Source organism: Oryctolagus cuniculus, chromosome 3 (assembly GCF_964237555.1).
Source record: "Oryctolagus cuniculus chromosome 3, mOryCun1.1, whole genome shotgun sequence".
Classification (NCBI taxonomy): Eukaryota; Metazoa; Chordata; class Mammalia; order Lagomorpha; family Leporidae; genus Oryctolagus; species Oryctolagus cuniculus.
The window spans coordinates 21694892-21708439 of NC_091434.1; the positions used below are offsets into that span (position 1 = coordinate 21694892).

A 13548-nucleotide genomic window follows, 5' to 3' on the forward strand; every position below is an offset into this window, starting at 1 on the left:
CTCCTTCTGTCTCTGTATCTATGCCTTCCCAAGAAATAAAAACAACTCTTTAAAAAAAGAGTCTAAACAGCCCTCCGTATGCTGATCTCAAAAACAACTAAAAGACCCATAGCAGGTCTTAACATGGACCTGCCTCCCTCAGCCTTCTCACATCATGCAAGGTAGAAAGAGAGGAGTGATGAAGCCAGCGGCTGGACTGCTCCCGTCCCAGGGATTCAAGGTTGGTGAGATAATGTCTGTGGAAGAGCTCTGTAGGGAAATCTTCCCGGCAATACAAGCCCTGCTCTTGTTATTTCTGGGCCTCCTGGAGCAGCCCAGGTAGCTGGCCCTTTCATCTTAGTGGGCAGTGGATGCTGTACAGAACTCCTTTCTCGCAGAGTGAAGGGTTTTCTTTAAAGAAATTATTAGTAGGTATTTTAAAACCTTTCTAGTGACTCATTCTTCTTTGAAATACTAACCTGGGGTTGTCTCCTTCATAGTGATGATAGCAATTTATTTCCTAATGACAGCCAGGCCAATTAGCGCAAGCCCTATGCCCAGAACTTAAAAAAAAAAAGTCTCTGAAGTCTCTTTCAGCTCTCATGTGTCCTGAAATTCCATCACCAGAGTTTTTCCTCCCAACGCCCTTAGTTTGGGGTTTCCATAGTAGGGGAAGGATCAGGGGGAGGGGCCAGAGGAGAGCTTGTGCAGGTGGAGTTTGGAACTCTCCTGAGAATGGAACTTTTGTCATCTAGCAGACAGGAGGAGATCTTCCTATGCCACCTCAGTCAAAGCTCCATCCACAGAGAGGATGGGTGGGGCTTTTGTTATGGAAGTTCCCAGTGTTTCTTGTCAGTGGGATGCTGGAAAGGATATGTGGCTTACTGATGACACATGGTGACTGTACTTGCGTAACATAAAACCGCAGCGATTTTCCTTTTCAGAGCCCATACATCTTTCCTTCCTTTTCTTTTACCAATTTGTTTCTCACTTCAGCTTCTATGGGATACATAGGCAAAGCTTGTTATCCAAGATTCAGGATGAGAGTAATAGAAGATGTATTAGAAGTTAGCTGTGTATAATCCTCTCTTTTCACAGATGGGAAGACTAGGGTCCAGTGAGTAGTCAGGGGACTTTCAAGAGATCATACAGGTGGGTTTTGGTGGAACTGAGATTAAACCAAAAGTCTCCTGACTTCTTTGTCTTGTCCATCCCATAGCTTCTGATAGCAAGAGTTGGTTGTATTTACAGTAACATGAGCCAGACCATGACCTTGATAACATACTTAAATTTAAGGCTAAGTTAAAATATACAATATTGTGCATCCAAACTCCCTATTTCTGTCTTTGATGGCAATAAAGAATGCTGTGAACAGTATTTCCATTTGGCTACAACTGAGGGAGGCATCTCTTTCTACAGGCGTATTTGTCATTGTGATTCCCTTCCTTTAAGTTTGCCCTTTCGCTGCAAATGTCAACAGTACAGGACCCAGGAGGCTAAGGAAAACTCAATCTTAAGTCTTTGGCCAAATGTTCCATGTCCAAAAGGACATGCTGAGCTATTTGGTGAGTAGGAGATTAGCCTGTGTTGTTCAGCCAAGAGAACCGAGCACTGAGAACACTGGGGTGGAGCTTCATTTCGTGAAGTTTGCACCCAAAGGTAATCTCGTGCCACCTTCACATTTATCTCTAACAGTTTTGTTTATCCAGGCCCTGGCCTGTGAAGTACTCAGCTTGAACAGGTTTCTCATACTTACTCATAAATAAGTAAACCCCAATTTTCTGGAATGCAGAATGGAAATAAATAACATGTCTTAGCAATGCTAAGGATAATTAAGAGGAATAAAATATGTGTTGCATGTACAGCATTGGGCACATGGTAAACGATCTGTGTGTGATTTTTAAAAAAAATTTTTTTTATTTAAAAGGCAGAGTAATAGGCAGGGAGAGACAGGATTTTTCATCTGCTGGTTCATTCCCCAAGTGTCTGCAAAGGACTTAGCCAGGCTTAATACATTGTGCCATGATGATGCCTTCCTTATGAGAATAACTTCTGTGGTTATAATTTTTTGACAATTCAGGGAAAACTTGCCTTATACCTTTTATCTTTGTTGTTTAAAAATCTTATTTATTTGAAAGACATGCAAGCACAAACATGTACATATACACACACAGAAATCTGCTATTTGCTTGTTCAATGCTTTAAGACTCAAAACAACCAAGGGTGGGCCAGTTGAAGCCAGGAGCTAGAAAACTCAATCTGAGTCACCCATATGAGTGGCAGGGACTCAAGTACATAAGCCGTCACCTGCTGTCTTCCAAGGTAGACATTAACAGGGAGCTGGAATTGGGAGCAAAGCCAGAACTTGAACCGAGGCACTTTGAATATGATGCAGGTGTTCCAAGTGGTGTCTTTAACTGCTAGGCCAAATGCTTGCCCCCTAAATCCTTTTAAAGGATTAACCCACGATCCATCTCTCAGGCTTGATGGCAGATGAGTTGGGGGTGGCAGGTGGAAACTGATTCTCTGTTCTGTGCCTTTCTTTCTAACGTCTGTGAGCCGGCATTCTAGGGCCTTCCCCTGCGTCATTTGTCTGCACTTTCTCATGTGAAGGACTGCCAGGTTTATCGTCTCTCAGATAGACAAGGACACCTGGCCAATCTCTCCCTCTCTCTTCATGGCCAAGTCAGAAGAAATCCGAATGGAGGGGGGACAGCTACCACCCTCCCTGCTTGTAAATGAGAGCAGCTCTCTTGCCTCACCCGGGGCGAAGTTATTCTGAGGCTATAAAAAGATCCCTGTCCACTTCAAAGAGCTTTTTATCAGCTCATCCATACAGATCCTGTTCAACTCTTCTCATTTTCAAAGGCAGAACAAAACCCCTTGGCTGAACCCCAGTTAGGCTCTTACTTTGCTTAAAATATCTTTAACTTCAATTAAACTGATCCCTCTTGGCTCCCTTTAGCAAATAGGTTGTCTTTGCAGAGTTCCCTGACACTCTCCTGCCTGTCGCTCCTGCCCTAGTCAGTGACATGTCACTCCCATCTACAGGCAGAGCTGGGCAGAGTTGAGCCATGTGGCTCATGCCAGGTCATGAAGCTGCTGGACCTTTTGAACCTACTCTTGTTTCAGTACATTCCCAGTTCTGGGCCACTTTTCTGGGAGAAAGGAAGTGATCTAATCCTTAGCTTGGAAATTAATAGCTGGGGTTTTAGTAGCCTTAGCTTAGAAATTAGTAGACCCACTGTATGAATTTGGTTGAATCTGGATTTAATTTTTCTATTGATAAAATGAGAAAGGTACATAGGGTCATCTCTAAGGACCTGTGCAAATGATCAGTTTGCTGTAATTGCCTATTTCTAGGTCTGTGTGCCCGATAGTGTATTCATGTTTCTTGGATTGCACTTGGTGAATGACCGAGTCCAGTACACCTTTCCGTCATATCCAGTTGTGCCCACCTGTGCCAGACGTGACTTCTGTACCTGTTTAGCTTTGCTCAGCTCCACTGTTTCCCAAACACTTAGCTGTTCGCTCTGCCAGGAGGACAAGCTCCAGGTGATGCAGCACAGTTCTGCTACAGGAGGCTGCTGCACTAAGTCCTGAACTCCCTGGTTTTCCCACATCTACCAGGTTGGGCGCAGCCTCGCCTTTCTGGTTGAAGGACCCACCTTTCGCAGTGACCTTTCAAAGGCTCAGACAACATAACTTGGAAGAATAATGGAGATAACTCCTCCCTTGGTAGATTTGACCAATGTGAGTGAGGAAATAGGAGTGTATCTGCAGATAAATTCTTGCTTTTTTCTTCTCCTCAGAGGTCTACATTTTCTGTGCTACATATGCTGAGATGTCCAGCGTGATAGAGTGAGCTCTAGGGCTCTTTTGAAGTGTGTAAATATGTGGCCAGCTTGGTAAGACACCACTTCTGCCTCTCATGCGCTTTTTCACTTATTCTTGCTGTTCTGGGCTTGCACTTCCCAGTAAAGTCTTTACACTTAAGCCTCTTCTCATGTCCTCTTTCCTGTAGAATGCATGTTAAGATGCCATCCATCTAAATCACCCGACCTTAAATCTACTCATTCTTATACGTTCATAGAAAGTCAGAACTAAAGAAAATAATGCTATCCTACCACCTTTTTTTTTTTAAAAGATAATGAAGTGAGGTTGAGATAAAAAAAAAAAAAAAGTGACCTGGCCAAAGTCAGTGACTGCATGACTGCTAGAATGCAGACTTTTAAATTCCTACTGCCATGTAGGCAGAGGAGCCCAAGAACCAAATTTTCTTCCCCTGCCTATTGGTAGTGGCTTCAGTAAGGGAAATCTTGTCCTGGGGGGGGGGGGGGAGTGTGGGGGTAGCAGTATCACAGTGGAACTTCTCATTCTTAGCTGGTCCCTGGATGATTTGTCAATTATGTAGGGCAATGTGGGCAAACCCAGAACAAAAGATATTTTGTACAAGGAGGATCCAGCTGCTTTTGATCAGGAAACAGAGACACCATCCCGGATGGCAGTAAGCGTCTGGGAAGCTGCCCTACACAGGAGCTCCAGGAGCAAGGCAAGCAGGACGGGATCTTCTCTGGCTCATTTGGACTTAGCTGCTACCCTGGTTAAAAACTGGGCCTGCACAAGTCTTTAGAAGGGGCTTTTGGAGCTAACAGTGGGTCTTTGTGTACAGCACCATCTGAGCGCCCTCCTCTTTTCCCAGGGATGAGACTATCGATTGTTGGTGTGGGGGTTTATCCACATGACCACCGTCTGTTTCTAGGATAGGAGAAGCAAGGAGAACAAGGAGCTCTTAGAAACACAGAATGGAAGAATGGAAAGGGACTTGCGATTCATGTAGTTAACCCATTTCACTTGATGCAGATGAAGAAACCAAAGACCCAAAGGTCATGTGACCTACCCGGGGTCAGGCAGCTGATAGGGACAGTTCTGGATTCTGAAATTGCTTAATTTTATAATTGAGAAAAGGAATTTAGAAAAAAAGCATGTTTTATAGAAGGCTGAGTAGGGCAAGAATCAGAGAGTAGGCACTTTCTTGTCCTTTTTTACTCCCCAATCTCAGAACTGAAATGAAAGATACATTCCTCTGCATCTTCTCCACAGATACTCATCCTCATTAGGAAATCTTAGAGGCCAGTGCCACGGCTCAATAGGCTAATCCTCCGCCTGCGGCACCGGCACACCGGGTTCTAGTCCCAGTCAGGGCGCTGGATTCTGTCCCAGTTGCCCCTCTTCCAGTCCAGCTCTCTGCTGTGGCCCAGGAAGGCAGTGGAGGATGGCCCAAGTCCTTGGGCCCTGTATCCGCATGGGAGACCAGGAGAAGCACCTGGCTCCTGGCTTCAGATCAGCGTGGTGTGCCGGCTGCAGTGTGCCGGCTGCAGTGGCCATTGCGGGGTGAACCAACAGAAAAGGAAGACCTTTCTCTCTGTCTCTCTCTCTCTCACTGTCCACTCTGCCTGTCCAAAAAAAAAAAAAAAAAAAAAAGAAATCTTAGAAAGTTCTGTGGTCCCAAATACCACAACTCTTCCACCCCCTCCTGGTTGTTTCCTGAGCCATGGTGAGCAAAACCAATAATGCAAGGAAATGCAGGGTGAGGCTGCAAAGTGGACAGAGGATGTGAACCAGCAGGCATGGCGGAGTTACCAACCGGGAACCAGGGTGAGCCACGTGGTTCTTCTGAGTCTCTGATTCCTTCTCTGTAGTTTTGGCATAGGAGTGCCTGCTGCATGGGTGGGGGAGAGGAATAGGTGAGACAGAGAGCATGTCTGCAAGTATTAATTTGGGAGAAGCCAAGCAGGACAATTTGAGGAAGTACAGTCAAGATTCAGATAATTCAAGGAGGTTTCACTCCAACACTCTTTACAATGGTATGGGCCGAGTTTAGAGAAATCGCACAGAAAAAGCAATGCCCAGCATTAGTAACAGGCAGGTGTAAGGATGAGGTAGACCTGCTGCAGCACCAGGCCAAAAGGGTCAGGAGAGGGAGTGGTCACCAGAATTTCATGAGGAGAATTGATGGTCTGTGGAGAGGGTTTTGGGTAGGAGCCATTGACCTTCGGTTGGAGGAGTTATCCTACCCAAGGTGACCTTACAGAGAAGAAGCCAGAGAAACAAGTATCCCAAGTATCCCAACTTCATTCTCCTCCCTCCCTCTGATCTTCTTCCAGGGCCTCGTTGGCCAAACCCAAGTGGGAGTTGGAGGGATGGGAGCCTGCTTGTGCAATCCACACAGGCTGGCCTCCCAGAGCAGAAATCAGGGTGGGGAAATGCAGAGTGGATCTGGAAGGGCGTTGAAGATATCTGCATAGAACACGCTTGCTATACTGTGAACTAATTAACCTGGTGTAGGGGGTTCTATGCTGTGCCGCTCAGAACCACCACAGTGGAAGTTTGTATCCCCTTACAAGCTACCAATGTTGTTTGCATCACTAGCAGTTGAGCCCCTCTCCAGAACCTGCTCTTGCCCTTTAGGGCTTTTTCCAACAATACCATGCTTCCTCTCCAGGCACAATCCATGTTGTATTTTTTGCTAATTTCCTGTAATTTGCTCTCTCCCTGGAGAATGGCTATAAATACTAGCTCTGCTCTTGTGGGAGGCTCCAAGGGAGGTGAGGGTGGATGCCTACAGTGTGTTTTTCACGAGATACTTTTTTTTCTTTTTGACAGAGTTAGACAGTGAGAGGGAGAGACAGAGGGAAAGGTCTTCCTTTTTCCGTTGGTTTACCCCCCAAGTGGCTGCTATGGCTGGTGCGTTGCAGCCGGCCCGCTGTGCTGATCCGAAGCCAGGAGCCAGGTGCTTTCTCCTGGTCTCCCATGCGGGTGCAGGGCCCAAGGACTTGGGCCATCCTCCACTGCACTCCTGGGCCACAGCAGAGAGCTGGACTGGAAGAGGGGCAACCGGGACAGAATCCAGTGCTCCAATTGGGACTAGAACCCGGTGTGCCGGCGCCACAGGCGGAGGATTAGCCTAGTGAGCCGCGGCGCCAGCCATGCAATACTTCTTTATTCTGGCAGACTACCAAGACTAATGACACATCGGACCAGGAGTCCTACCTGTAACCAGTTGGCTCTCCCAAATAAACTTGTTTGTATGGGCACATACTCTTGTGGCTCGTCTGACCTGTGTCTGGTTTATTTTTACCAAGTCAGCCACTCTCTAGGAGAGTCCTGATTGGGAGGAGAGTTAGATTGGAACGTGCCAGTCAGGTGAGATGCACATGAAAGGATGGAGGCAATTCATCACTTAAAGATCCTAGAGAGGAGCGGGCAGGGCACCTGTGGGAGACTGTGGCAAAGGTGATTAAGTTCTTCTCCTGGTATGAAAAAGGTAAATCTATACGAACAAATGGATCCTGAGGCAACATAAAATTATGAGAATTCACTACAGTCTACACTTATGAATGATCTATACAGGTGTATAAGGATCTGGTCTTACCAAATTCTAGGCGACTCAGAGGGACCATCACAGCTGCAGAACACCCTACAGGATGCACAGAGGCCTTTGCTGCACCTGCACTGTGGCTGAACTCCTCCTTCTGCCCGAGAGTATTCCCATCAATGAAGATCTTCAGTTCTGAATCTGCTTCCTGGGGAACCTGACCTGGGATGCGTAGTAACGTGCCCTTGTTATTGAGCAACTGTTGTAAGCCAGGTTTGCACTTCAGCTATGTCTGTGGAGTTTGTTCTGGTTGCATCTGGGGCATCCCGATGAATGAGTGAAATGAGTGCTGAAATCCATTCTGTACACTGCTTCAAGGCTGTTTTCCCTGGTGTGGGACTACCTTTTCCTAATTTACACAACGTTTTTGAATGGTCTCTTACATCCCTGGCTTTAGGCATTTTATTTTCAATGAAGTGTCCCCAGGGATGAGAAAGAAAGGAAAAACAGCATGTCTGGGATGAAATTGCAACATCCTCTATAAAAGTAAGAACAGGCTGTTTCTTCTTGTAGCTATAAGTAGATAGTATTGAGGGCTGGACAAACCTCCTCCATCGGCCCCAAGGTGTTTTGCTTCTTTCTCACTGCTGGTCTTGTGCATTGCAGTGTGTCCAATTAGGAAGTAACTTCCAGTAGAGGTGGACCTTGTAACTAATTATAAATATAATTCTCTTGCTCCAAAGATTGCTTTCTTTTCCTTGAAACTGAAGTCAGTTCTACCTTTCCGTGGGCATTTCTAAGAACATGTTAAGTCATCTCATCATGTCTCTCATCATGTAAGCAGATGAACTTGGGGAGGGAAGTGACCTTCTCCAGACCTTAACGCTCTCCTATGGCAGACTACAGGTCAGTGACCTGACCCGCTTCCCCCAATCCGGTGTTCCTTCTATGAAACTCTCCCGTATTCAGCCTCACAGAAGCACTTGTGTACTGTCGGGATGATCAAGACCTGTCCGGGGAGGGCAGCTGGGGAAGGCCACAGCAGTTTCCCCATCAGGCCCAGCTTATCTTCCTCCTGAGGATCCCAGGAGAGCACTGGCAGGGGGCGTGCTTTCTTCCTTCCTTGGCTCTGTGCAAACCATTGTGCTCCCAGGGCAGGTTCTGCGGAGACCACAGGGAGCAGACAGAGCTATGCCTTTGATGTAACTCCAGAGAGAGGCCACTCTCCTTGACCGGTGGCTGGGGTTCTATTTTATGTAGACATTTCCCATCTTTCCTTTTCTTAAAACATCCCTGCAGGAGATAAAGTATTGTACATTTGTAGCTTTGGCTTGCCAAGAACATCCCACTAGCTTATCTCATAAATCCCACCAAGCCTTCCTCCCGCAGCAAGTCATGGCCAGACCTGCCAGGCCTGGGGCCGACAGGACTCACTGATGGGTAAGCCTGTGGCCATTGGTAGAGCACTCTGCACTTGTGGGAGTTTCGTCTCCTGGTCCTTCCTGCCTCTGAACTTTGAGTCACAGCATTCCCACAGTCAGCTATTATTTCCAGAGATAATTTATATTTATTCTCCCTTTCCTCACCCCACCCACCAGTTCATCCTGTTTTTTTATTCTAAATTTACATTAAAACATTGCTCTTTCTAGGCACTGATGCAGAAGTCGAGGCCAGGCTCATGCTTCACTCAAATCGTAGTACTTAACATTTACAGATGAAATCTTGTCCTTTTAGTGAGCCACATGGCTTGGACATTTTCTCCATAGCTAGCTGGGTGTCTTAGCTGGTCTTACAGAGGGATGGGAATTCTGGTGCCAGAACAGGTGGGAAGACAGAGGGGCTGTTCTGTCTTCACTCTCTACTTTCTCTTCTGCTGAAGTGGGACACCTTTTGAGGTTGGCTCTGGTCTTACCTGGAGGCAAGTTCAACTAATACATTCTGTTTCTCTGATCCCAAAATATTTTCGTTGGATGCTTTTCTGGGTCTGCCTCTCCCGCTGTCATTCCTTGTGCCGTCTGTCCAGCTTGCTTCCCTCGTTATTCTCTATGGTAGGAGGCTCACTTCCTTCCCCATGTTGTCCTTCCCTCTGCCCTTCTCTCCTCTGTCTTCTAATCTTACAGATTACAAAACAGCAGGAATGCCAACAGGGATTATCAGAGTTTCTCTGCAGGTCAAGCCAAACACTCATGACAGGAGAAGAATCTGAGGCCTGGAGGGGTGAACTGTCTTGCCTATCAATCAAGTAGCAGATGCCAAAACTCCAAATAAACCCTGCAACTCCTTACTCTCTAACCAGCAACCTTTCTCTATATCAGCCTGTTGGTTTTCTTTTCTTTTTGCTCTTAGGAACTATCCCCTGACAGTTATTCGTTTTGCTCAGACTTCTGTCTTAGCTCTCTTTAGCTTCTGCTTCTATCACAATCTGCATGGCTCTTGAGGTGGGAGAGAATGGGGAAAATCCGAGAACACAAGCCTGGAAAGCTACGGTGACTGAATTCAGAGCTTAGTTCTGACGCCAAGTTCCATTTCTATTATGAGATATCATGGGTGTGGGTCCTGGTCTGCTTCAGACAACTAGGAAGCTGAGCCCTGATGAAATCGCCTTATCTGCCTGGTGCTTGGTGGGATGAATGTGGAGAAAATTCCTTGAGTAATGGATAAAATGGGCATGCTGTTCTTTTCTGAGCCACCCAAGGAACATGTAATTGGAACCCATTCTCTTGGAAAGGGTGGGGAGATGGGTAGCAAATCAGAGATTTCCAAGTAGCCAGAGGAATCGTGATTCAGTTTCTCTGCAGCAAAGAAAGACCTGCCTTGTCCTTCCCTCTTTCTTCTCAAAAAACAACTTCTAAGTTCTGAGTATTCTTGTGCAGCAGGGTTTGTGCTCCTTCTAGGGAAGCTGACAGTGTTGAAGGGGAGAAAGAGAGCTAGAGCTAGAGCTAGAGATGATAGAGGTAGAGAATTCATCAAGCACACAGGAGGCCAGTTGTAGAAGGTTCACTTTTAGTGACCCTGTGAGGAATAAGCTCCTCATAAGGTCAGTAGCTTCAATGAAGTAAGAACCAGTAACCTCTGAGAAAAGTTGGTTTTGGGGTTTCCTGTGTCTTGCCCTAGGTCCTGCCCACTGCAGGGCATTTCACTGCAGGCATTGAATGCCACATTCCCTGGGCATGAGGGCCCCAACAAGTCTTTCAGAGATCATTGTCTCTGGGAATGTGGCAGGCTATTGAGGGTCCTTTATTTTAGAGCAACCCCAGCAAACAGACAAATTCTCCAAAAGGCAAAGTAATTCCATCAGTGTGTGGGAACTTGACCCAGTCAATCTTGGAGTCTGCACAAGATAATGGGAAAATCATGGCTTTGGAGCCACACAAACCTGCATGGGAATCCCAGATTTCTTTCTTATAATTGCTTATTATCTTTGTGACCGTGGACAAGTTATACAAGTCTCAGTTTCCTCCTCTGTGAGATGGGGCCAATGACACTGATCTCTCTGTGCTGTGGAGAGCAATCAATAGGGTTGTGGTTGCCTGACCTCCTGTCTGCTTCCCTGCCCACACCCCGAAGTTTCTCAGGAAATTTTAATTTCTACTCCTAATGCTCCTCCTTCATTCAACTCTGCTTCAGCTCATCTACTGAAGCCACCTTCAGAGACAACTTAGTTGGAATCCAGCAAACTGGAACCCTTTTGGAACTTTGTTTCTTGCCTCTGCTTTTCAGAAGAGTGAAGTAAAAATAAAGTAAAACCAGATCACAACATCCAAAGGCCGTTCTGGAGCCACAAGGAGTTAGGTAAGGACTTGACTTGCCTATGTCTGCCCCAGGTCCTTTTCTCTGCCTCAGGTAAACTTGGCCAGCCTCTTCTGTGTGGACCTGGATTCTCTGTCATCTCCTCTTGAGCTCTGTAACTCCCTCACTCTAACTTCTAGACAGCAAGGGGTTCAGACGTCCCCTGAAAGCTACTTAATTATTAAAAAAAGGACAGAAATATTTGGTAGAGTTTAGTTAATTGTCCTGAACAAAATTGCAAAGTACAGTCAAGCATTTTAGAGATGATTTATAAAATGTTGACCCAAGTTAACCATCCTAGAGGACCCCCAAGCACAACTTTAGTAATATTACCTGCAGGTAGAATTTTCTAGAGGCTATTTTGTGCTAACCTGATAAAATTTTTGTGCTCTTGGAACTTACAAGATAATCAAACTGGTAAAATACATACCCCCTCTTGACATTCATTCTCTCCAAATCTCTCACACAGTCTACCTTGTTACTTTGCTCTGCCTTCCCTCTCTTTCTTCCAGCTCGGCTGACTTCCTTTTAGTTCTTCAAATCAGGCTCCTCTCTCTTGTCTCACATCCTGGAATGCCCTCCTCTAATTACCCCAGATACTCTGATTTATCCTTGAGATCTCAGCCTGATGTCCCTTCCCCCAGAAGGTTCCCCAAATCCTTCACTCTCAGGCTCTTCTGTTACAGACCCTCACTGCCAGCTGTCCGTTTAGCTCTTGCCACAATTATGATCAAATCACTCACCACGTGATCAGTTATTTAATGTCCATTTCCCTTCTTGAACTTCTCCACGAGGGAAGTGCTTGTCTTAGTCATCCTGGTAACCTCAGTATACAACAAAGCACTTGGCCATTGCAAGTGCTTAGTGCATATTTATTGTACAAATGAATGAATGTGAAAGGTTGGATTTCACTGCAGGAGCCAAGTTATCACATCAGACAGCAATACCAGGCCCCAGACAATGCCTGATATATTGTCTGAGCAGTGGGAAGGATGATGAACGCTGAGGGTTCAGAGATGTGGCGGCTACTGTAAATTGGGAAGATGTCCTGGCTACAGATCATAAGCGGGAGTGGGCCCTCTCATTCCTCTCACATTCCAACTCATCAGGGTTCAAATCTACAGACAACGTGCCCAGATTCTTAGGATGTTTCCACAGGCCGGAATACCAGTGGGAGCAAGCACTGCCACTGTGGTGCTAAGTATATCCAGCAGCAGATGCTGTGGTTTATTGGCTGGGATTTGTTGATCTTTGATCATGCTAGGTCATAGGACACTTTCCAGCGGCTGTTTTCTAGTATATTCCTGGGGTCATACTTCTGCAGCAGTGCTAATCTTCCTTCTAACTCACAGTGGAGTGCTAGCAGTTGTCATGCCATCTTAGCAACACCGCCCTTCTGGAATAATCCATGCTACCCAGGGGAGTACCCCTTTCAATACTCCCCAGCTCAGTAGGAGATGAACTGTGAGCATTTCTAGCCACTGTGGGAAGAAAAGGGACCAACAGGGGTCAGGAAAGTATCAGGGCAGATATGACCCCTGTTTGCAAAAAAGACAACCAATGATGAGGTAGAGCATCTGAGAAATTCTAGAAGAGCCCTTTGTTCTCACCATATACTTACAGTATACTTGGGTACTGTGTCACCATGGACTATGGATATTACATTTTTTCATGCTAGCGGCTCCTTCCTATCTTTGTGAAAACTAGCATGATGACTTTTGTATATTCTCTTTTAAGTGGAAGTTCAATTGTCATACAAACTGCACATGTTTAAAAGTATAAATTTGTAAGTTGTGACATTTGTATGTATTCACGAAACCATTCCTGCAATCAAGGCAGTCCACACACCCTTCATCCTCAGAAATTCCGTCACCTTCCATCCTCTCGACCACCTACCCACAAGCACTCATTGAACTGCTTTCATCACTATGAATGCATTCTCGTGTTTTAAAGAATTTTACATGTATAGAATTTCACACTGGTCCTCTTTGGTCTCTGACTTCTTTTACTCAGGATTATTTTCTTTGATGTTCATTCAGTGTTGTTTACATCAATATCAATGGCTCATTCCTTTTTTGCTAGTAGTAGTCCATTATAAAGGTGTAACATGATTTGTTTATTTTTTTCATCTCCCAATGGACATTTGAGTTTCTTCCAGTTTGGGACTATTACAAATAAAGCTGCTATGAACATTTGTGGTATAAATATTTGTAGGGATATATGATTTAATTAACTTTTGGTAAATATTTAAGGGCAAAATTGCTGGGTTGTGTATCTAATTTCTGAAGATATTGCCAAATTGACCTCCAAAATGATTTTATTCTTTTGCATTTCTAATAGCAATGCATGAGCACTCCAGTTTCTCTACATCCTAACCAACACTTGATATGCTCAATTTTCAA

General features: G+C 45.5%; 1 long non-coding RNA gene across 1 annotated transcript in view; it reads right to left on the reverse strand.

Moving 5' to 3' along the window:
- The window catches only part of LOC138849157 (uncharacterized), a 29588-nt gene extending 17741 nt beyond the window's left edge, over positions 1-11847 (reverse strand). The window contains exons 1-2 of the long non-coding RNA XR_011387569.1: positions 11621-11847; positions 7415-8650 (exon numbers count right to left, since the gene is read on the reverse strand). This is a non-coding gene — a long non-coding RNA (uncharacterized lncRNA). The remainder of the gene's footprint in view (positions 1-7414; positions 8651-11620) is intronic.
- Between the last annotated feature and the right edge of the window lie 1701 nt (positions 11848-13548).